Here is a 24,906-nt window from a genome sequence, read left to right as displayed (position 1 = left end):
TACAATGTTGTGTTAATTTTGGCTGTACGGCAAAGTGATTCAGTTATACATATATAGGTTCTTTTTCATATTCTTTTCCATTATAGTTTATCACAGGACATTGAATATAGTTCCCTGTGCCATAGAGTAGGACCTTGTTTATCCAAGGTCTATGCAGTTTTTATAGTGGCCTAGGGCATGTAGATTTTTAAAAGGGTGATATTTGTTATCAGAAGGTTGTACTAATTTGTAAATATTTCAAAAAATCTGACACACAAATCAATGGAATGAATTGCAGTACTACATTAGATCCGGACCTCTCTTCAATTTCCTGATGGAAATTCAGAAGTTGACCTCCATGTCAAAGAACAATACCATTTTAAGATATTTTACTGTTGATAATGAAGCAACACATTCTCCTTCAGAGGGATGATGATAGTTCATTTAAAAGAGTAACACTTCATCTCACTGATTTATTTAAGTGAGATACCCCCCCCAAAAAAATATCATGTGCAACTTCAAATAGCAAAGAGAATAAAAACATAAGAGGGATGGGGAGAGAAACTAGTTTGTCAAGACGTGTGTCCCCATACCAATTTTGTTTTTCCATGGGATGAGAACTCTTAGGATTTCCTCTCTTAACACCTTTCATATATAACACACAGAGGCACATCTTCTTTATCCATTCATCTGTTGATGGACACTTAGGTTGCTTCCATGTCCTGACTATTGTAAATAGAGCTGCAATGAACATTGTGCTACATGACTCTTTTTGAATTATCGTTTTCTCAAGGTATATGCCCAGTAGTGGGATTGCTGGGTCATATGCTAGTTCTGTTTTTAGTTTTTTAAGTAACCTCCATACTGTTCTTCATAGTGGCTGTATCAATTTACATTCCTACCAACAGTGCAAGAAGATTCGCTTTTCTCCTCACTCTCTCCAGCATTTATTGTTTGTAGATTTTTTGACGATGGCCATTCTGACTCGTGTGAGATGATACCTCATTGTAGTTTTGATTTGCATTTCTCTAGTGATTAGTGATGTTGAGCATCCTTTCATGTGTCTGTTGGCATTCTGTATATCTTCTTTGGAGAAATGTCTATTTAGGTCTTCTGTCCATTTTTGGATTGGGTTGTTTGTTTTCTTGATATTGAGCTGCATGAGCTGCTTGTAAATTTTGGAGATTAATCCTTTGTCAGTTGCTTCATTTGCAAATATTTTCTCCCATTCTAAGGGTTGTCTTTTCATCTTGTTTATGTTTTCCTTTGCTGTGCAAAAGCTTTTAAGTTTCATTAGGTCCCATTTGTTTATTTTTGTTTTTATTTGCATTTCTCTAGGAGGTGGGTCACAAAGGATCTTGCTGTGATTTATGTCATATACAATGGAATATTACTCAGCCATAAAAAGAAACGAAATTGAGTTATTTGTAGTGAGGTGGATGGACATAGAGACTGTTATACAGAGTGAAGTAAGTCAGAAAGAGAAAAACAAATACTGTGTGCTAACACATGTATATGGAATCTAAAAAAAAAGGTTCTGAAGAACCTAGGGGCAGGACAGGAATAAAGATGCAGACATATAGAGTGGACTTGAGGACACAAGGAGGGGGAAGGGTAAGCTGAGACAAAGTGAGAGAATGGCATGGACATATATACACTACCAAATGTAAAATAGCTAGTGGGAAGCAACTGCATAGCACAGGGATATCAGCTCAATGCTTTCTGACCACCTAGAGGGGTGGGATAGGGAGGATGGGAGGGAAACTCAAGAGGGAGGAGATATGGGGATATATGTATATGTATAGCTGATTCACTTTGTTATAAAACAGAAACTAACACACCATTGTAAAGCAATTATATTCCAATAAAGATGTTAAACACACACACACACACACACACGCAGCAGTGTTCATTATATTTATCATGTTGTACATTACATCCCAAGGACTTATTTACCTTATAACTGGAAGTTTGTACTTTTGACCACCTTCATCCAATTCTCCCTCCCCCAACACGCTGCCTCTGGTAGCATAAGATAATTATAACACCATCCTACAAATAACTGGTTAATTTCTCTTACATTTAATTTCTATGACCTATCAATTATTTTGTTTCCTCTTCTATCAATGGCAGGTCTGAGGAGATCTGAAAGAGAGATCATGCCAACGCCTACTTCAGGAGCAGAGATATCAAATGCCTATCTAGGAACAAGGTAGGGGGTGAATGAGGTAAGAGAACTGACAATAAGTGCAAAGGAATGCACCTACTGTATGTGTGGTGAGGATAGACTAATGGGCACATGCCAGTTTCTTTAAGCCAATCAATGACTTTGCTTAACACTTAGAATGATATTTAAACCCTTTTCTCTTGCCCTGACTGTGTCTCCAACATTAGTTTGAATTACTTTTGATGTTCTAGCCACATTGTCTATTTTATGCATCTTTGTCTTTACAGTATAGATACCTGGAGTTCTATCCCTCACCTTTCCTACACAATGAACACCTTCCCATCACCTCTTCCACAAGTCACTTCCTGAAAAATTCCTTAATATTTCTATATCCATTACTTTGTCCCACTGCATCCAATATATATTTCTGTCAAAGCATCTAAGTCAGGGTTACTCAACCCTGGCACTATTGACATTTTGGACCAGATAAAGCTTGTTTGGGAGGACTGTCCTGTGCATTGTAAGATGGTTAGCACCATCCCTGGCCTCTACTCTCTAGCATGCCTGTAGCATCCCACCAAGTTCTGGCAACCAAAAGTGTCTCCAGATCTTGCTAACTACCCCCAAGTGACAACACTACCCCTGGTTGAAGTCACTGATTTAGGTCTTTTTTTTTTTTTTGGTCTCTCTGAGGAGCATGCGGGATCTTCCCTGACCAGTGATTGAACCCACGCCCCCTGCAGTGGAAACATGGGGAACCAACCACTGGACTGCCAGGGAGGTCCTAGATCTATTTTTTCTATTGCACTTCCTTGCTCAGAGGCTTATCATCCCCTCTTATGGTATCTTCCCTTGAGAGTAAACATCACCATGTCTGACTTATCCCTATATCCCCCACACCTATCCTGGGACCAGACTCTGAGAAAACACTTGAGTAAAGTATATATTATATAAAAATGAATTTATCCTAAAATCATATTGGCTGTTGAAGGCTCACAGTTAAATTCCTCCCCAGGAATTGCCCTGATTGAAGGACACCCAAGGATACCCTTCTCTTGGTAGCAGCCTGCATCTGTTGATGTTGATGTACAAAGGCCAAGCATGTCTCAGAGGTCATACCAGCTCCTGAACTTGCAGGATTGGCTGGCCCTCTGTCACAGCTGCATCACAGTTCACTCTCTCTCTGAACAATTCTGATTTTCTTATAACCCCACAGGTGTTGTTCTCAATTGCACTCCCTAATAAACCTCCTTCACACATCTGTAGGAAACCCATCCTGCACAGAAGGTAGCCTCTTACTTTGAAAAACAAAAAAGTCAGATGCTTTTTTGTCCCCCTTAGTATGAAGATGATCAATGAAAGGAAACATTAAAAAATATGCCACTGATTGTCATACCAGTAGAGAGATATAAAATACCCTTCTTAGAAAAAACATATTTTATTGAGTGTAGGGTATTAGAATTTTCAATGTAAAGAAAAAATTATTAGTGATCAGAAAGAAAAGACATTTTCTTCTATTCACACATTAAGTCAAAATATTTCCTTAACTCCTTTAGAGCACGGTGTTTACTATGTTAGCTTGAGTTGCTTTGTTTTTTCTTTTTAATTGCCTAGTAATAAGTACACTTTAGTGTAAAAAAAAAAAAAAAGAAAAAGAAAGAGAAAAACTTCACCAGCCAGAATTCTTGAGTTTGGCCACAATCTAGCACAGTAAGGTATTTAAAGAAATAAAACTAATTTCATTTTCACAAATATCATTTATATCCATACTACAAACTCTGTTTCATATCTTAGTCATGATCACAAGTTAGTCACAATGTTGTTTCTAGCATAAAATCCAATTCTGGTATTATCTTTATTTCTTTTCCTAATTTTAGAATCATTTCCTGGCAGTTTTGACATTTATAATTTTACATTGCTTATTCTTAAAATTTAAAATATATCTTCCTGGAAGGAAAAAACATTCAATATCCCACCAATGCTAAGCAATAAAATTAACATTTAAAAATGTTATAGCAATTGCAAAGCAAGAAAAAATATGAAGTTGGGAATCATTAAATATAGTGGATCTTCCTTGTTGAATATTTTAATGATGAACTGTTATATGGATTTGTATTTACTATTGTTCAAAGAGTACCCAGAAAATTAAATACAACAAAAGGTGGATAAGGCTTGACCAACAGGATGAGGAATTAGACATATTTGTTGGTGGTATCATTATGTAAGGGATTTTATTATCATTATTTTTATGATTTGATCATAGCACATAAGACACAGTCAAACTGATACTGAAGTAGTAAGAGTTTTTACAATTTGTCTTTTTTTGTTTTGTTTTGGTGTATAACCCTCCTATGACCCACACTGATTTACATGTATATTATATATGTAATTGCATATATGTAATGTATAAAATTCTAGGAAAAATAAGTAAAAAAAATTTGAATCTCTATCATTTTATTGTCATGATTTGAACATACATTTAATAAAAGAAGATAAACATCAAACAACACTAGGGCTTATAGAAAGGAAAAGAATATGTATCTAAAACAAACAAACAAAACAAAACAAAGAGGACTGTGTATCTAGTTATTGATCAGTCAAATGGTAGTAAAGGAACAGAAAGTTAACCTTCGATGATAGGAGAAAAAGAAAAGAAATTAACATATGTGGAAATAAGAACAAAACATCATTTCCATTTAAAAAAAGAGAAGAGAGTAATTTAATTTTAAACTTTATGGATTTATTATAACTTACTTTTGCTGATTATGAAATAGTAGTTAATGATATAGTCCTCATCTATACCAAAATCTGCTCTTTTTCTGGTAGAGTTAGTCAATTATTTTTTGAGATGTGGAATTTTACAGGATATAGTTTTCTAGAGTGAAGCTTTTTTTTTGCTTGTTCTCTTATTATGGTGACAGGTTTGTGTTTTCTTAGAGATATTCTGTCTGTGGGTCACCAGTGTTTCATGAGAATGTTTGTTTATAATTCATTATACCTAACAACAAAAGCATGAGGAGACCTTACAGGTGGTTATCCAGAAGGAAAAAAGCCAAATAACTTTTGCAGAAGGTAAGTGGTACCAGTACAAATGCAAATACAGTCAATAGAAACTATGTATGTATGGTCCTTTTCATTTTATATCAATCATTCATATACTGGAGCTCATATTTACTTTTTCATAATTCTTTTAAAATTAATAATGACTATTTTTGAAGGAAAGCAAAATTCAATTTTTTAAAATTCTGTTTTAGAATTAATACTATAAGGCCAACCTTTTATAAAGTATTTTTTTAATTTAATTTTTTGTTGATACTAATCTTAAGTAATTTCAGCCAATATAAAATATATTTCAGAAAGATCTCATTAATGAATACATTTTAATGAAGAATTAATTCTAGAACAATTGATTGAATTTGTCCTATGCAGAGTGGCGTAACTCTGCATTCACTTGCATTTACTTTTTTTCCTTCCTATGTCTAGTGGTGAGAAACCAAGAAAATGAGGTTGAATGAAACAGCATTTATATTTTAAAGCCTTGCCAGTCTTCACAATTAGCTGCTTATCATTATGTTTCAAGAATAAGCAAGAAATTTGAAGATACCCAGTGAAATTCCTCCTGTGCTGGCTATTTTCAAATGACTTTTTCATTCTAAAACTGATTAATGTGATGATTTTGTATTAAAACACCCAAAATATGTTTCTTATTTATGTCTATTATGTTAAATAAAGAGACAGGAGAGATATTTCAAAATCAAACTATTTGCTTTGCTGAAGCTCATAACCTATGTTGGATATAAAATTAAGATATAGTAGTTGACTGGGGAAACAGTTTATGATAGCAACTCTAGATTTCTTTACATCAAAAATCCTCACAAATTCAATTAGCAGTTTGTAACAACTTTTTATACTAATTTTGTTGATGTTCTGAAATATATCATAGTTATTACAACAAGGATGTAATTTAGATTACAAAATCATGTCGGTATAGTCAGTGTCTAAAACGGAGCCATGTTTGAACATTCTGGGCTCTGTCTAAAACTGCATCCCGCGATGTAAAATATACCCTCTCTCCTCTCGATCTCTCTCTCTCTCCCCCAGATCTGATTAAGAACTTCTGATAAGGAAATTGGTATAGATCTAGCCTATGATAAAACTTTTAGCAAAGTACCTGGTGTATATTTCCAGCAACATCTCTGTACATCAATGTTATAGGCAGAATTTGTAAACAACTGAAATTATTTCTTTTTTGTACCCTTGGTCAGCCTAATTAAGCATAAAATGCTCAGGCTGACTCCTCTACTAAGTGATAACTTACAATCTCCCACCTTCCTAACTGTTCAAAATTCACTGTTTCCAAACTGCTTGTGGTTTTGTCTTTTGAATCTTTTATTCCTTTTATAAATCTTGTTTTTGTCTTTGTTGTACGAAAATGTCACATATATTGGTTTTCCTTCCTGTAGGTATAAGGTTAATATCAGCTGCTCTGTGGCAACCTGGAGTTTATCGCAGGGGATGCCTAAAGCCATGGTGCTGACCTTGGTCAAACATGATTGAAACAAACTAAATAATGATTAATATAATCCTATAGTGAGGTCTGAGAGATCAGAGGGCAGGCTGAACCAGCTTGTCAACATTGTTTGTAGAAAATATACACATTCATAGTTTTTACATGGTTTCCATTATGATCTCTTGGTTACTGCTATTAAGCATGGTCATGAAGGCTGATGTTAGCTATGTGACCAGATGGGACTAAGAGACCCCTCCCTGTGTATAGGACTGTGATTGCCTTTAAAACAAGGCATCAAGCGTTTGTCTTGATAGTTGGAAGACAGAATGCATCCTGTGTAGTTGAGAATGGGCCCTGGTAACTCAACAGGGCTTCTCTGATATTTGTCTTTGCTTTATTTCTCTTGCTATACCACATTCTTTTTCTTTATTAAAACCTTACATGAGTATACCCTATGGAATCTCATGAGTCTCTTCAATTATCTGACTGTGTAATAGGTGCCCCTTGTATTTAAGTAAAAAGTTCCAGATAATTAACTATGTCCTTAAGTTATTCTTCGGCTTAATAAATAACTTAGTTTTCTGAACTGTGCTGATAAAAAACAAATTCATTGTTTTCATGATACATCCCTCATAAACATCTGAGGACAGAACCTATTAAAGGAGATTTTCTATATATATGCAGAGGGTATCAGCATCTATAGTAGTTGTCACCTTTGTATCAAGAGGTTTCAGGAAAGGGTCGGAAGATTTGTAAAGGCCAAATTTTAAAATAGCTGAAAGATAAGGCTGGTGTCCTTTCTTGTAGTCCATCTGGCAGCACCATTTAAATCCTATCACAAGTATTTTATATAGCTAGTATGGTAAAGATTATTGTGATCCCCATACATTTCTGTACTTTGTGTCTTGTGAAATTGTGAAAGAACATGATATATATATGATATATATAATAAATATATATAGATCAATAGATCAATATATGATATATGTATATATTAATTGCTGTGGCCCAGATCAAAATCCCATAGTTACAGTTTTCTCACAATTAGGTGTGACCTTGGTTCAGGTAGCATACTGATCTACTACAGCAATACTCTGCCCTTTCAGAGACATAAATGATTCTCTGCTTATTTACAGTAGTCCTCTACAGTCTACAGCCTGTGAATTTTACAAGAACACAAGCCCATTTTATATGTCACAAGCCTGTGACATAGCAAAACAACATTTGAAGAAGAAAACTATGGGCTGAAAAAAGCTCACATTGGAGTGCTGGTAGTAGAAAGTTCCAAAGTTTGTGGCCCTCTGCACAAAGACAAGTTTCTTTTAAAAAAATATTTTCTTCAAGAAAAATTTAAGCTGAAAGAAAGTAATGATTTTTTTTCTCTCTGATAGCTGTTCTGCCTTTATAAACTGAGTGGTTTCACTATCTCTTATTGTTAAAAGGGTCTGTGGGGCACCTGGTGTATTTCTGGGACATGCCAAGTTTTGTTCAGTGTCAACGTTAAGTACCTGGTGGATTGGGAAGGTATGGCAGGGCTCAGCATCCCTCTGGCCATAAGATATGTAACCAGGACACCCCATTCCTAGGGCAGCTGAAAATGACACTTGCTCCGGAGTGTGTGGATAATCATGCCTTTAGCTGAAGCTACATAATAAAAAATCCTTTTAATACAATTATTACAATATTAAATTCCTGTGCCTGTGAACCACTCTGCACAATTCACTCATAAATTAAACAAGGTCATTTGAGAGCTAACACAGACCTCAGAAATTCTGAAGAAACACAGAAACATTAGAGGGGCATGGTTAATTTTGTCTGGAAGAGTTCAGTATGAATTAAAGCGTAACAAAAGTTCTCGTACATCTGAGAAACGACACATCACCAATAGCTGCCTCGAGCTGTACTAAAAGGTGGAGTTCAAAACTGCCTCATTGTCCCTCGAGGTTGAATATTACTCTTCAGAAGTTAATTATATGCCAAAGAAAGATCACCATTTGTTTCTACTAAATGGCCACCAAACATTTCTTTTTCTTTTCCAAACCTCATCAGCTTAGGTTTATATAATACTCTTCCCCCCCAAAAATTGATGAGAAACTCACTTTCCTCCAAATCTTTGGATTGATCACTTACCTAAAACTTCTTCTCCTTTCTATTGTTTATCTCACCCAGATATAGATGTAGGAATGTTTTTGTATCTGTTTTTTAAATTTGAGTATCAAAATTTTATTATTTTCCTATAAGATATATAATTCTTTTTATTGTTGTTCTTTTTAAGCCCTATCTCTTTTTAAAATAATACTTTTTAAGCTAAGAGATCTAGGAAAGTTGCAGAGTTGGTCAAGATTTTCAGTAGTCTCTCAAGACCAATGTACTAGGTAGAAGTTCAGGATCTTCCTTATTCCAATTAGGGGATCTTAAGTTTCCTGTATTAGTGATTATGTCACATAAATTATTTCATTTATCTGAATCCAAGCTAACTTTTCTATCTTTTGCTGGACACCCTTTCATCCAGTCGTACACACACATATAATTCCTTAAAAACCACTAAGACCTTTCTTGGGCTATTTCAACTTTTGGAAAATCTATACCCTTGAATGGTTAGAAAATTTTTATTACTCTTTTAAAGTCTAGGAAAATAAAACTGAATTTTTGAAGCTTTCCAAGATAATCATAGGGATACCTTTTTTGCACTCTCGTAGCATATAACTGTGGACAATTATAGCTGATGCTAATGCTAAAATAATAGATAAAATTTATTGAATACTTATTATTTGTTAAGCACAAAAAAGCATTATCTCTTTTTAATTTTAAAGATAGTATTATTGAATAGCTAAACTTATTATGTGTGTAAGTGGTAATGCTACCATTTTAATCTGGACTTATCTGATTTTTAATAATCCTGTACAGTGTCCCTATGTAACAGTTCCCATTACACATTATTTTGAAAATTTATTTCAACAGACTGAAGTAGACTAAAATCCTAGAGCAGAAATCTTATCTATTATGGTTGACTACTAGTTTTTAAACTATTGCTGGACAGATAGCTTATACTTAATAATTAACAAATGAATGAAAGAACAATGTAATTGATTTCAGCAGTACCAGAGAACGAATTGAGTATTTCATTTGCAAGAGTTCATTTGAAAACAGGGTCATTCATGGAAGCTTTAATTCTAACATCAAAATGTATTTATTATCTTTGTGTTCTTTCCAAGATATTAAATTCTACATTAATATACAAAATAAAAAGTATTTTCTTAGGTAATCAATTTATGACCATAAAAGGTTTTAAAATTATTATTGAAACCATGAATTATTTCAGTCCCTAAACTGGAAGATTAGACAAAGAAGCAGAACAGTATATGCTTAGCAATGTGAAATTGAGGTCTTAACCATTTGTGGTCATTGAGACTTTTCAAAGGAAAAAACAAAAACAGTTTCAAAATCCTATGTATGTTCCAATTCGTGAAATTTCCTTCTACTCAACTAAATTTCTCCTGAACTTTCAAATCTTCAAATGGAATTACTTCCTGTGCTCAGCTGTCGAGAAATTTGCAGTATGGCATTATACAGCTGTCAAAATCCACCCACGGGACCTGATTTGGCAGTTTACACAAGCAAAACTTCTACTGACACTAGGGACAGTTACCATATTTAGCATTTGTTGGGAATGTAGGAAAAGAATTGCTTCATTTGGAAAAATCTTCTTAGAAATTATTCTACACGTAAAAAGGGAAAATATAAGAAGAATCAACTGTGCTTTTCAGAATATATTTAAAAAAATCAAAACCCAGAACACATTTGTTTTAATTGCAAAAATTCATGAAAATACTAATGATATTTTTATATTATACCTTATAGTCTAGTCAAATATCAATAATAACTTTCTTATAACATGCTCTAAAAAAAACAAAACAAAGTAAATGACTCTTTGAATTTGAAGTGAGTCCTGAAACAAAACACAAATCAAAGCAACCACTTTTGAAATACATTCAGGGGGAAGGGTTAAAAGAAATGAAAGGCTAGAAAGCTATTGTAAAATTTTAAAAGAGAAAATGGTGAGTCAGCAACCTTATAAGTAAGTCTCTACTCAAACTTATAACTCTTCTTTACATTTACAACAAGATAAAGCAGGTTTATGAGGCTAAATGTTGACAGTTAGAGAAAAAAGTTTTCAAGGTAAAGACTTCGTGGGGAAGTCTCGATTCTGAGAATAAAGTGGAGAGGTTTTATCACACAGCAGTGTTAACATCACATTGGCCTGAAAAGAATTCACTGATGGAAGATCAGGTGTGTCAGAATTCTTCTCCCTACTTCTTCTGTTTGGAGAAGTAGTAGATTTGGCCAAAACGGAAACTGAGATTATCGTATCCAAAGATAGTGAACAATATGCTGGGAATTTTGCCCAAAATGAAGATGCGTGTGGTGCGCTCTCCCTTTCATACTGTAAAGGCATAGTGGAGAGGCAGACTGCTTACTCTTCTCTGTCAACACCCTAGTCAGTGAGACCTCCAGTCTACATTCCACCCACATCCCTAGATAGCCAGCAGGCAGCCTTTCCTTCCAATGAAATACACTTAAAATACCTTTTTCAATTAATACAGTCATCTCCTAATAATTTGAACACAAATCCAAGAACTGTCAGACACTTAAGGAGTACCAGCAACAAAAAACAAAGATTCAACATTTAAAATATAAAACAACATTGGAACCCACCTTCCCCACCTTGCCGATCCCCTTTACAATACATAAGCCGGCCTTGCCCATTCCCAAGTCCAACCCTCCAGTCCTGACCTGGATCCCAGCTCTCTGACGTACTTAGAGATTTTGCTCTTGAAAGTATCCCCTTTCCCTACTGAATAATTAATTTCCCCCTCAGTTATATCATTACCCTATACAAGCACACTGTAATATGCCTTACTGCAAAACAAAACCAAAAAACTCCCTGGGACTTTTTATCTTCTGGGCAAATGCTCAGTTTCAATTTAGAACCAAACTCCGTGAGAGGCTTGTTTGCTTCCTGTTCTCTAAACATCCAGTGCAATCAGGCTTTTAGTACCACCATGTCTCAAAGGTCATCAATTGGATCTGCATTACCAGCGCCAAAAGACTATTAGGACTTGAAGACTGGGAACCCTGTAGCTAGGCAGGGACACCCAGCGAATGCCCACAGAAAATAGAGGCAAGTGGTGGCCTAAATTGTGCCCGTCCTGTCTGGTGCTGTCTATGCAGCTTCCTGGTGGTGGCGGTGGCAGCTGTAGCTCTTGCTTCCTCCAAGACAGCTAATTCCTCTGTCAGTCACTGCACTAGAGCACAAAAGGAGAGCTGTCACTTCTGGGAGGAAGAAGCTCTTCTTTGACACCCATACCTTAGTGTGTTTACTATTCAGCAAGCAGAAACGCACCTTCATTCGAGTGGATCATATATGACAACAAGGATGTCACCTACAAAGATGTGATCACCGAAATGCAGCAGATGGCTCTTCAGAAAATGTCTGGGATTGCTCCTCTGAAAAAGGATATGATTATTTTGGAGAATAGTAAGTTTTTAGCCCACAAATCAGAAAATGAGAAAAAATAAAACTTAAATGACGTCAGTTAAAACAGCAAGTAATGGATGAAGTGATCAAAGTCCAAATAGATAAAAAATTAAACTTCAGTCTAGGAAAGAGTTGCATTACAAATGTATTCACTGAATGAAAGGAAGCTACATGAAACGAGGACAAAGTTGGTAGCATCACATGCCCAGCAAGGTGGGGCTCTCAACAGACAGGAGTGACACTGAGAGTGCTGGCCTTAAAACCTTGTAGATTCATGCAAACTTTATAATACTCAATATTTATCAACCTGTATTTACATGCTTAACACTAGCTCTGAGATTATATTGGCTATGGATATAATACAGTTCCTATTTAAAGAATCTAAATACTAAAAAGTAGAATACTGTCTTTTTTCCCTTCATTTCAAAGTTTAAACTTGCTTTTGATTTTATGCAAATTATGAATATATAACCAATGAAAATATGTCATGAACTTCATAACAATCTCTTTTCCATTTGGTTGGCTTTTTAATGCTGAATGTTGCTGGACAGTATTCACTCAGCTGTACAGTAAACTTTACCTCACCACTGGTGCACTGCAATAGTAAATACTTGTATTATAATCTGCAATTTAACGTAATTTGTGCATATAGGCCTTGGGTACTCCATTTAGAAGACACAATGCTTTTATTACATGAACCATTCACACTAAACAAGAACTCCAAACTCTCTTACCCAATGCCTAACATCAGCTATTCCCTGTATCACATTTTTGGTTTCAGGGTATTTTGTTTCAACTGTAGCTGGTTGGTGTGATTGATCTCTGGTGGCCTTGGCCTGCAGTGGCTTGAAGCAGGGTTTTGGTTCCTGGCCAGAGATTGAGGTCAGGTCATGATGGTGAGAGCACCGAAACCTAGTCACTAGACCAGTGGTCAGTGACAAGGGCCTGGCCCTTCGTCTTTGCAGAAAAGAATTCCCACAAAGATGGAAAGTAGTGAAACAAGTAAAGTGTTTAGTAGGAGAAAAAGAATACAGTACGTGTGTATAGACACACGGGCGGACTAAGAGAGAGAGTTGCGCCCTCATGGTAGTTTGAATCACTTATATGGGGCATTTCTTCCGGGTTTTCTTTGGCCAATCATTTTGATTTGCCTGGTTCAGAGTCCATATTTGGTATATCTCAGGATCCTCCCATGTGTGCACACGCATCTCTCAGCCAAGAATGGATTCCACCGAAGAGGCCTATGGGTAGGTTGACATCACTTACTATGGGGTGGTGCCCCTCTTTTTTTGACCTCCATGGAGCCTTTCTGCAGAGCATGTGTAGTCAGGGAGGTCTCCTTGATTTCAAGAATGAGGAATATGTGGTCTCTTGTCTTCTATCTGGGCAGGGTCCAGCCTCCTCTCTCAATTGTCCTGCTATTCTCATCTTGGAGTATCGGTCCACAGGGAAGGAATCTCTAATTGCTTTCCCTTGGCCTGGGGGGTGAGGGTGGGGCACCTACCTCCCGCCTCATGATGATACAGCAGGATTTCTGCAATCAAAGTAGTTTTTCCCTCACTGCCCTAGTAAATTATTCTTATGGTTACTTTTTATGTACCTTCCAGTAAAAAAAATTTTAATGTTGTTGCCTAATAAAATATTCAAACTTAAAAGCTTTTTCACAGTGAAAGAAATCATAAAATGGGGAAATCTACTGACTGGGAGAAGATATTTGCAAATGATACATATGATAAGGAGTTAATATCCCCAACATATAAAGAGCTCAGACAACTCAGTATCAAAAGAACAATTTTAAAAATGGGCAGAAGACCTGAATAGACATTTTTTCCAAAGAAGACATACAGATGGCTAACAGGCACATGAGAAGACGATCAACATCACCAAGAGTTAGGGAAATGCAAATCAAAACTACAATGAGATATCACCTCACACCTGTCAGAATGGCTATTGTCAAAAAGATGACAAATAATAAATGTTGATGAGCATGTGGATATGGAGAAAAAGGAACCCTCCTACACTGTTGGTGGGAATGTAAATTGGTGCAGCCCCTCTGGAAAACAGTTCCTCAAAAAATTATAAATCGAACTACCATATGATGCAGCAATCCCACTCCTGGGCATACATAATATAATGGATAATTTTCTTTTACCTCTTTTAAAACACAAGATTTCTTTCTCCTGCCAATGATTTTAGAAGTATGCCTACTGTCCATTTGTGGAATTATACACTAGAAAATTTGTGAACCTTGCTCGATGGCTAGATGGAAATCAAAACTCTTGCTGGGCTACTCTGCCTTATAACGATTCAGATCATTTTAAACATTAGGCAATAGCACTGAGGAGGCAAAAGACAAAACATCTGCAACAACTTTTGTCCTAGCACACAGGGAAATTAGCCATAGCTTGATGCTCAAAATATATCTTTCTAGACACAAATGAAAAACATCATTGCCAAATGCCTAAAACAATATATCAGATGAATAAATATGTTTGTTTTTCCATTTCATCCAGTAGTCAGTCTTCATTCTTGCTGAGGGCTCTTCTGCTATCTAACATTTCTCTTTCCTCCATCTGTTCCCCACCCTCTATCTTTTTTAAAGCTGCACTAACACCTTTACGTTCTTACTGCTTCATTAATAATCATGACCTGTTTTTGTGTGTCAGGGAGGAAGAAATTTTTCTATACCTTTTTAGGTTCTTCTGGCTGGTCTAGGATTAATTTGACATGAGACAGATTAACAGAAAAAAAAATCAAACAAAAGTTTAATAACCTGTATACATGGGAGAGAGCCAGAAAAACTGAGAAACTTGCCAAAATGGCTGAAGATTTCACTTTACATATTTCCTTCAGCTAAAGACTAAAAACGGATATTTGGGGTGGAGAGAGTCAGTTATGGGAGGTTGCCAGGAAAAGCACAGTAAAAAAGGGTAAGGTTGTTAATGCAGATTTAATTCACTGCCTTCTCCATTGATAAGAGTTTCTAGAGATTTGGTCATCCTCCTCTTCCTGTTACAGAGAGGAATACACTCTTGCAAATGGAGATTCCTCTTATAAATGTAAGTGATTCTTGCAAAAGGATCATTCCCACTTGATTTGCAGAGTTTCTCCCAGGTCTACTGTTTCTTAGAAAATAACCAGCTTAAAAAATTAATATGCCAAAGAGATGTATTTTGGGGTGGTGGCAAATTCTGCTCCCCTACATGTATATGTTCTTCATTAAAAGCACTAATTTTTATTTTGGTGCTAGTTTCATTATCTTAGATTGGTTTTCAGCTTAATATCTAGCAAAAATGAAACCTGAATGTACTCATTTTTTCCCTTAACTATACTAAGTGCCTTTGCTAAGAAATCACAACACTTGAGTCAAACCAGAAATGTTGCTGAAATTTATATCTGAACCTTTTAAAACCAGACCCCTGATAATCAAGAGGTATAGTTGCTGTTGCATAATAAATGGGTGGGTCAGGGAGGAATCAGTTTTCTTCTAGGTCATCACTTGGACACCTCTTAATACCCTTTGCCTGCTTTTGATGATAAATAGACAAGTTCAGCGGTCATGGCCTAAGAATGGCATAGTGGCCAGTGGCTAACACCCCTCAGAGAAGAGAGTTTGAGGTTATAGACCCCAGAGGTGCTAGCTGAGAATGAGGGGAATCTAAAATGGATAGTAAAGATAAGTAAGAAAAAGTCTAGTTTTGACTGTGGCCTCAAGACCAGCTATCATGACAGGTGCTGTAGTTTGTCCCACCAAATTCCCACTTGTAAATTTCCCCCAGGAAAAAAAGCCCATCAGAATCCTGTAGTTGCTTCTTCTAGAAGTTTTTATTTAAAAAATGTTTCCAAGAAGTGCAGAGGGGGCTGTCATTGACACTGTGACCCTATTGCTGGATGCCCCTTCAGTAATTACCTGAACTTATTCCCCCAGATGTGACAGTACTCCAGGCTGAGTGCCTGTAGCTGTAGAGCTTTCCAGGAATTTTCCTCTGCTAGAGACATCTCATTCTTGGTCATGCTGCCTTCCGGGGGGAGACTATAGCCAATGACTGCTTGATGTGGACAGCACAGAAAATTTTTTCCTGTCGGGACTAATAATTATTTCTGTTTTTAATTTAGTTCATTAGCAACCTACAAGGATAAAATATAAGTTTAGAATCTGAACTTAGAAAACATAACCTATCTCTCCTCCCAAAAATTAGAAGTCTGTGACCCTACAGAATCCTTATAAAACTTAATCTGAGAAGATGTAATACAAATATTGAGTGTAATGATACATAACATTTTAGAAATAGTAAATTTTAACTCTAGGAACTATTGGGGAGCTTGCCCAATAGTTTGTTCTTTTCTCACAACATTATTTTGCTACACCTTGTTTCAAAAGAAAGAAACTCTGAAATAGAAATCAGTCATTTACAACTATCTTTGCTTTAATTGGTATAATAGTGGCACTCAAGTAAAGGACAGTTTTGTTTTACATAGGATTATGCTAGATTAAAAGGAAATGTGGATTTGTTTTTAATCTCACAGCTTTAGAAGTAGCATCAGTGTGTATTGAGAAGAAAGGCTGGGAAAGAAAGGCGGTAGGTTGTACTGAGGGAGCACAGAGCAGGGATAGCATGCGGTAATCTTATGTATATATTCACCTGCCAACTGATGAGGGGAAAAGTGCTTGGCCTACCTCTCTTAGGTTAAGAAATGCAAAGTAAGTGAGCCCCAGATTAATGGCAGGCAACGCAACAGATTGGCTGAAGCTGACAAGTACAATGTTACTCGAATGTAATGGAAAGTTTAAAAGTTCTGCATATAAAAAAGCTTATTTGCAGAATCTAAAAAAAAAAAAAAAAAAAAAAATGATACAAATGAACTTATTTACAAAACAGAAACAGACTCACAGACTTAGAGAATGAATTTATGGTTACGGGGGGGGGGGGGGCCGGGGAAGGGGGGGGAGGGATAGACTGGGAGTTTAGATTTGGCATATACCCTGAGAAAATCATAATTCAGAAGGAGACATGTACCACAATATTCATTGCAGCACTATTTACAATAGCCAGGACATGGAAGCAACCTAAATGTCCATTGACAGATGAATGGATAAAGAAGATGTGGCACATATATACAATGGAATATTACTCAGCCATAAAAAGAAACAAAATTGAGTTATTTGTAGTGAGGTGGATGGACCTAGAGTCTGTCATACAGAGTGAAGTCAGTCAGAAAGAGAAAATCAAATACCGTATGCTAATGCGTATGTATGGAATCTAAAATAGAAAAGGTACTGATGAACCTAGTTGCAGGGTGGGAATAAAGATGTAGACCTAGAGAACTGACTTCAGGACACCGGGTGGAACGGGGAAGCTGAGGCGAAGTGAAAGTAGCATCAACATATACACACTACCGAATGTAAAATAGATAGCTAGTGAGAAGCAGCAGCATAGCACAGGGAGATCAGCTGGGTGCTTTCTGACCACCTAGAGGGGTGGGATAGGGAGGGTGGGAGGGAGACGCAAGAGGGAGGGGATATGAGAACATACGTATGCATATGGCTGATTCACTTTGTTGTACAACAGAAACTAACACAGTATTGTGAAGCAATTATACTCCAATAAAGATCTATTAATAAATAAATAAATAAATAAATAAATAAATAAATAAATAAATAAATAAATAAAATGGATAACCAACAAGGACCTACTGTATAGCATAGGGCACTCTGCTCAATATTATGTAACAACCTGAACAGGAAACTAATTTGAAAAAGAATAGATACATGTATATGTATAACTGAATCACTTTGCTGTACACCTGAAACTAACACAACACTGTTAATCACCTATACTCCAATATAAAATAAAAAGTTAAAAAAAGTCAATCTACATGTGACAATCCATTGATTAACTGATTTTTCTTTTTGAGTAAAAATTTTATAAAAGAGTATAAGGATAGTGTTTACAACTAATTATTTTGAACACTCCACCCTTATTTTAGTAAAATATAGTCCAACCTCAACAAAAAGAAAAATAACATAAAAGAGGAGTCAAAGTGAAGAATAGAATGGTAAAATAAGTATTAACTAGTGACATAAAGAAGTTGTTGATGATATTTAAAGAAAGACAATGTATTGAATGGAGAAGAAAGCAGTGATTTGTCACATTATACCACCTGCTTTCTGGAGTGATATGAAATACATTCCTATGAAAAATTCACCCTTCCTATACAAAGAAAATATAATTAGTTGTATCCTTTGTTTAGTAAAATCCATTGGTAGAAACAGTGTATTTTTCCTCTGGTTCACAAAATAAAAGATCCAAAGAAACGTTGTAAAAGAGGAGGTAGAAAAATTGAGGCAAGCAAAGAATTTTGGCCAGAAGGGAATGCTGGAATGTACAGCTGAGACAGTTATAATCACAGGCTATTAGAGCTAGAATGGCCCTTGGAGATAATCTTGTCCAAAGCATTCAATGTTTTTGTTAAACCTAAGAAATGAAGTGATTTTCAGGGTTACAATTACTAAGTGAAAGAAAGAGAACCAGAATTCTTATCTCTTGATTCCCAACTCTGTGCTCTGGTCTCACATAACTTGAAGTCCAAATTGCTCCAGTTGTTCTGGGAGGTCTGTGGAAAAGTGGAAAACATGTATCTAACATGCAAAGTACACGATCCAGTGAGTCCCTATAGATTCAATACATTATCCATTTCAATCTGATATTCTCTGTGTCTTGCAATAGAGTTGCAGGAGGTTGGCACACGCATATTCTAAGGGCCAATCCTAAAAGTTTTTAAAGTTAGCTTCAAATATTTTATTTATGCTATTATGTCTTAAACCACCTCTCTTCTGTCAGTGCTATCAATGTAGTATAACATGGGCAATGCTTTCTCTCAGGAATAACATCCTCAGGATGAACTTCAAGCACTTTTTCTGGGTCCATTTTCCATGTCTCACTGAATCTTCACACAGATGATCAATAGGAATTTTAAAGCTACATCCCAAAGACATTTTATTTACTAGGGTCTTACTATAATTATATGTATGAGATCTGGGCTGTAAGTTTTTCTGTTGGTAAATTAGATACTATAACAAGTATGATTTTCATATTTTATGCTCTGTATTCCCTGGGATAGTATCCCAAATTAATTAAAATCCATTATTGTATGAAATTTAAGTTGAAATTGCAGGAGAATGTGTTAGAATATTTCCTTTCTTCAATGACTTTAACCATCATGTAGAGACATAACAAGATTTTATATATATATATATTAAAAGAATATATCAATTAGCATATAATTTTTGTCACAGAGTTGAGGAATATGTAGTTCATGATTTAACTCAAAACTCCTTTAAAATAGACTTATTTGTTTATAAAATGATGAGGGTTTATAGTTGTATCTAATAATTTAATGTATTTCAATAAAGTGTAAAATAAATTTCCACACAAGACCATGAATATGTTTATTTTTAGGTAGAATTTAAAGATTAATAGTAACCTAGGGCTTCCCTGGTGGCGCAGTGGTTGAGAATCTGCCTGCCAATGAAGGGGATACGGATTCGAGCCCTGGTTTGGGAAGATCCCACATGCCGTGGAGCAGCTAGGCCCGTGAGCCACAATTACTGAGCCTGAGCGTCTGGAACCTGCGCTCCGCAACAAGAGAGGCCACGATAGTGAGAGGCCCGCGCACCGCGATGAAGAGTGGCCCCCGCTTGCCGCAACTAGAGAAAGCCCTCGCACAGAAACGAAGACCCAACACAATCAAGAATAAATAAATAAATAAAAATTAAAAAAAAAATAGTAACGTATTGTCAACATATGCACAACGTATGAGGAATTTCTTAGTGTTTCCAAATATCCATTCTCTCTTCCTTTCTTTCTTTCCACTTTGATTTTTAGCAGGGCATATTGCTTTCAAGCTGCTGATGACACCTTCCAGCCTCCCTTGCAACTACATGTAGCCATGTGATTAAATTCAGGCCAATGGAACTGAGCAAAAGTGAGGTATGCAACTTCCTTGAAAGTATGTGAGGTATGCTTTCACATCCTTGAAAGCAAAGTTAGTTGCCTCACTCTCTCCTTCCACTTCTTACCCTCTGGAAAAAAAAAAAAAAAATGGGTACCACAGGAACATCGTCTTTGATCACAGAGATGACAGATGTTTATTGAGAATGGTAGGTGCTCTTTTGAGCTTAGAGCAATATGGATAATAGGGAGGTGTATTATAAGCGTTTTTAAAGTTCCCTTGTCAACCAGGAAGATAAAGATTTACTTTTAAACATAGACAGATGTACTTTTAGATGAAGAAATATTAGAAATTCATATATATTTTATATAACTGTGATAGATGATTTTTTTCTTTTGAAAATGTCTAAAAACAGGGTTTAAGCCACAGATTTATATGAAGACGTGATTCCGTGAATCTATAAGCAATTCTAATAGAAAAGTCAGGGCCACTCCACTGACAAGAACAAATCTAAGTGCTTTCAGAAGTGACCTCAACACTGCAATTAGAAATGTCCCAGGAATGTTATTTAAGGGACACCTTAGTTCAGGAGCTCAGCAATGTCCTCAGTGGACTCCATTTTTCCAGTTTATGGAACTCTAAAGCCATAGAGCTTCAAAAGACTCAAAGGGTCCAGAACAATCATTCAATTGGGATTGTTCAGCCAAACACAGTCAAAGTTATTTTGGAGTTTCCCCTGTTTCACCTGTAGGAATATTGCTTCTAAGTTTTTATAATGATGTTGTCACATGGAGAACTTTTAAATGCATCAATAAAAATCTGCTAACACTTATTTTTAGAAAGAAAGGGAATGATTTATAAGTTTCCTCCTCCTTTTGAGTCATGTCATGAATCATTGTGTATGCCAGATCCATTCTTGTTTCACTTCATGCCTCTTTCTTTCATAATCACTCCCACAGACAGCAGCTCTAGTAAAAGATGTGAATCTATATTTCTATATTAGATTACAGTCAAACATATTTTATAAAATTTTGCATGCTAGATTACCTAGATGGGATCAGCAACTTCTCACGTTATAAATTATGAGGAATTATTAATATCTGGGATAGTAGCTTAGACTGATTTTATAATGTGCTGATAAACGTTTGTTAAAATATATGGAACAAAGAGCATAACTGGGATATCTGTAAAAACTAGAGACAGTTTCTGAATTAGGACAGTGGATCAATTTTGATAGTCATTGTACCACTAGGTTCCATTCAAAAATAAAAGCATGGCAGTGCCTGTATTTTTTTTTTTTTTAACTAAGATGGTACTGAGAACATGTGCTTACTACAAATGATGTAAATTCTAAGTAGTGAAATATAAAATGTCAGTGAAATCAGTAGCGATCTTGTGGAAATTTTTTATACTTAAATGCATTGTTATGCACAGATTTTAGTTGTGCATGGAACACCATATTATTTTATTCTCAATTGCATATAGTATTATTACACTTATTAACAGATTATTATCACATAATATTATTCAATCTGCACAACTCTAAAGAAAAAAATGGACATGCTCCCAGATGTTTCGAATATTTGCTAGTAATTTGACTAAAACATTTTCTCACTTATTTGGAGCTTATGATTAGTGGTTCTGTGAAGTATAAAGGTCTATCTAAGCCACTTCTTCAACTGTAGTGGATTCCCAATCTCACACTTAAGAGAAGAGTTAATTCTATATAATTGACTTGCTTTTCTGATGTTTATTCTTTTTGTTCCACCAGGTCTATGTAAGCTACTTTGGTTGCTATACCTTGAGGCCAATCTCTAAGGTCTGTATCAATAGTGTTTTCTTGCCATCGATCTTGTTTTTTTATTATTATTTTAACATCTTTATTGGAGTATAATTACGTTAGACTGTTGTGTTAGTTTCTGCTGTATAACAAAGTGAATCAGCTATACGTATACATATATCCCCATATACCCTCCCTCTTGCGTCTGCCTCCCACCCTCCCTATCCCACCCCTCTAGGTGGTCACAAAGCACCCAGCTGATCTCCCTGTGCTATGTGGCTGCTTCCCACTAGCTCTCTATTTTACATTTGGTAGTGTATATATGAACATGCCACTCTCTCACATTGTCCCAGTTTACCCTTCCCCCTCCCTGTGCCCTCAAATCCATTCCCTATGTCTGTGTCTTCATTACTGTCCTGCCCCTAGGTTCTTCAGAACCTTTTTTTTTTTAGATTCCATATATATGTGTTAGCATGCGGTATTTGTTTTTCTCTTTCTGACTTACTTCACTCTGTATGACAGATCTAGGTCCATCCACCTCACCTCAAATAACTCAGTTTCATTTCTTTTTATGGCTGAGTACCATTCCATTATATATAAGTGCAACATTTTCTTTATCCATTCATCTGTCGATGGAAACTTAGGTTGCTTCCATGTCCTGGCTATTGTAAATAGAGCTGCAACGAACATTGTGGTACATGAATCTTTTTGAATTATGGTTTTCTCAGGGTATATGCCCAATAGTGGGATTGCTGGGTCATATGGGAGTTCTATTTTGAGTTTCTTAAGGAACCTCCATTCTATTTTACATAGTGGCTGTATCAACTTACATTCCCACCAACAGTGCAAGAGGGTTCTCTTTTCTTCACACCCTCTCAAGCATTTATTGTTTGTAGAATTTTTGATGATGGCCATTCTGACCAGTGTGAGGTGATACCTCATTTTAGTTTTGATTTGCATTTCTCTAATGGTGAGTGATGTTGAGCATCCTTTCATGTGTTTGTTGGCAATCTGTGTATCTTCTCTGGAGAAATGTCTGTTTAGGTCTTCTGCACGTTTTTTGATTGGGTTGTTTGTTTTTTTGCTGTTGAGCTGCATATGTTGCTTGTATATTTTGGAGATTAATCCTTTGTCAGTTGCTTCCTTTGCAAATATTTTCTCGCATTCTGAGGGCTGTCTTTTCATCTTGTTTAGGGTTTCCTTTGCTGTGCAAAAGCCTTTAAGTTTCATTAGGTCGCATTTGTTTATTTTTGTTTTTATTTCCATTTCTCTAGGAGGTGGGTCAAAAAGGATCTTGCTGTGATTTATGTCATAGTGTGTTCTGCCTATGTTTTCCTCTAAGAGTTTTATAGTGTCTGGCCTTACACTTAGGTCTTTAATCCATTTTGAGTTTATTTTTGTGTATGGTGTTAGGAAGTGTTCTAATTTCATCCTTTTACATGTAGCTGTGCAGTTTTCCCAGCACCACTTATTGAAGAGGCTGTCTTTTCTCCATTGTATATTCTTGCCTCCTTTATAAAAGATAAGGTAACCAAATGTGTGTGGGTTTATCTCTGGGCTTTCTATCCTGTTCCATTGATCTGTAGTTCTTTGTTTGTGCCAGTACCATACTGTCTTTATTACTGTGACTTTGTAGTATAGTCTGAAGTCAGGGAGCCTGATTCCTCCAGCTCTGTTTTTCTTTCTCAAGAGTGTTTTGGCTATTTGGAGTCTTCTGTGTTTCCATAAAAATTGTGAAATTTATTCTTCTACTTCTGTGAAAAATGCCAGTGGTAGTTTGATAGGGATTGCATTGAATCTGTAGGTTGCTTTGGGTAGTATAGTCATTTTCACAATGTTGACTCTTCCAATCCAAGAGCATGGTGTATCTCTCCATCTGTTTGTATCACCTTTAATTTCTTTCATCAATGTCTTATACTTTTCTGCATACAGGTCTTTTGTGTCCTTCAGTAGGTTTATTCCTAGGTATTTTATTCTTTTTGTTGCAATGGTAAATGGGACTGTTTCCTTAATTTCTCTTTCAGATTTTTCATCATTCGTTTATAGGAATGCAAGAGATTTCTGTGCATTAATTTTGTATCCTGCTACTTTACCTAATTCATTGATTAGCTTTACTAGTTTTCTGGTAGGATCCTTAGGATTCTCTATGTATAGTGTCATTTCATTTGCAAACAGCGGCAGTGTAACTTCTTCTTTTCTGATTTGGATTCCTTTTATTTCTTTTTCTTCTCTGATTGCTGTGGCTAAAACGTCCAAAACTATGTTGAATAATAGTGGTGAGAGTGGGCAACCTTGTCTTGTTCCTGATCTTAGTGGAAATGGTTTCAGTTTTTCACCATTGAGAACGATGTTGACTGTGGATTTGTCATTTATGGCCTTTATTATGTTGAGGTAAGTTCCCTCTATGCCTGCTTTCTGGAGGGTTTTTATCATACATGTGTGTTGAATTTTGTCAAAAGTTTTTCTGCATCTATTGAGATTATCATATTGTTTTTATCCTTCAGTTTGTTAATATGGTGTATCACATTGATTGATTTGTGTATATGAAGAATCCTTGCATTCCTGGGATAAACCCCACTTGATCGTGGTGTGTGATCCTTTTAATGTGCTGTCAGATTCTGTTTGCTAGTATTTTGTTGAGGATTTTTGCATCTATGTTCATCAGTGATATTGGCCTGTAGTTTTCTTTTTTTGTGACATCTTTGTCTGGTTTTGGTATCAGGTGATGGTGGCCTCACAGAATGAGTTTGGGAGTGTTCTTCCCTCTGCTGTACTTTGGAAGAGTTTGAGACGGATAGGTGTTAGCCCTTCTCTAAATGTTTGATAGAATTCGCCTGTGAAGCCATCTGGTCCTAGGCTTTTGTTTGCTAGAAGATTTTTAATCAGTTTCAATTTCAGTGCTTGTGATTGGTCTGTTTATATTTTCTATTTCTTACTGTTCAGTCTCGGAAGGTTGTGCTTTTCTAAGAATTTGTCCA

At 36.0% G+C, this 24,906-nt stretch overlaps 2 long non-coding RNA genes across 2 annotated transcripts in view; both read left to right on the top strand.

The window, feature by feature from the left end:
• LOC309659159 overlaps positions 1-24,906 on the top strand; it is a 1,097,080-nt gene that overhangs the window by 178,058 nt on the left and 894,116 nt on the right. The window lies entirely within an intron of this gene.
• LOC309659167 overlaps positions 21,308-24,906 on the top strand; it is a 90,941-nt gene continuing 87,342 nt past the window's right edge. The window contains exon 1 of the long non-coding RNA XR_014262648.1: positions 21,308-23,279. This is a non-coding gene — a long non-coding RNA (uncharacterized lncRNA). The remainder of the gene's footprint in view (positions 23,280-24,906) is intronic.

Source organism: Balaenoptera physalus (assembly GCF_965194825.1).
Source record: "Balaenoptera physalus genome assembly, chromosome: 4".
Taxonomy (NCBI): Eukaryota; Metazoa; Chordata; class Mammalia; order Artiodactyla; family Balaenopteridae; genus Balaenoptera; species Balaenoptera physalus.
This window is presented reverse-complemented; position numbering and strand designations above follow the sequence as displayed.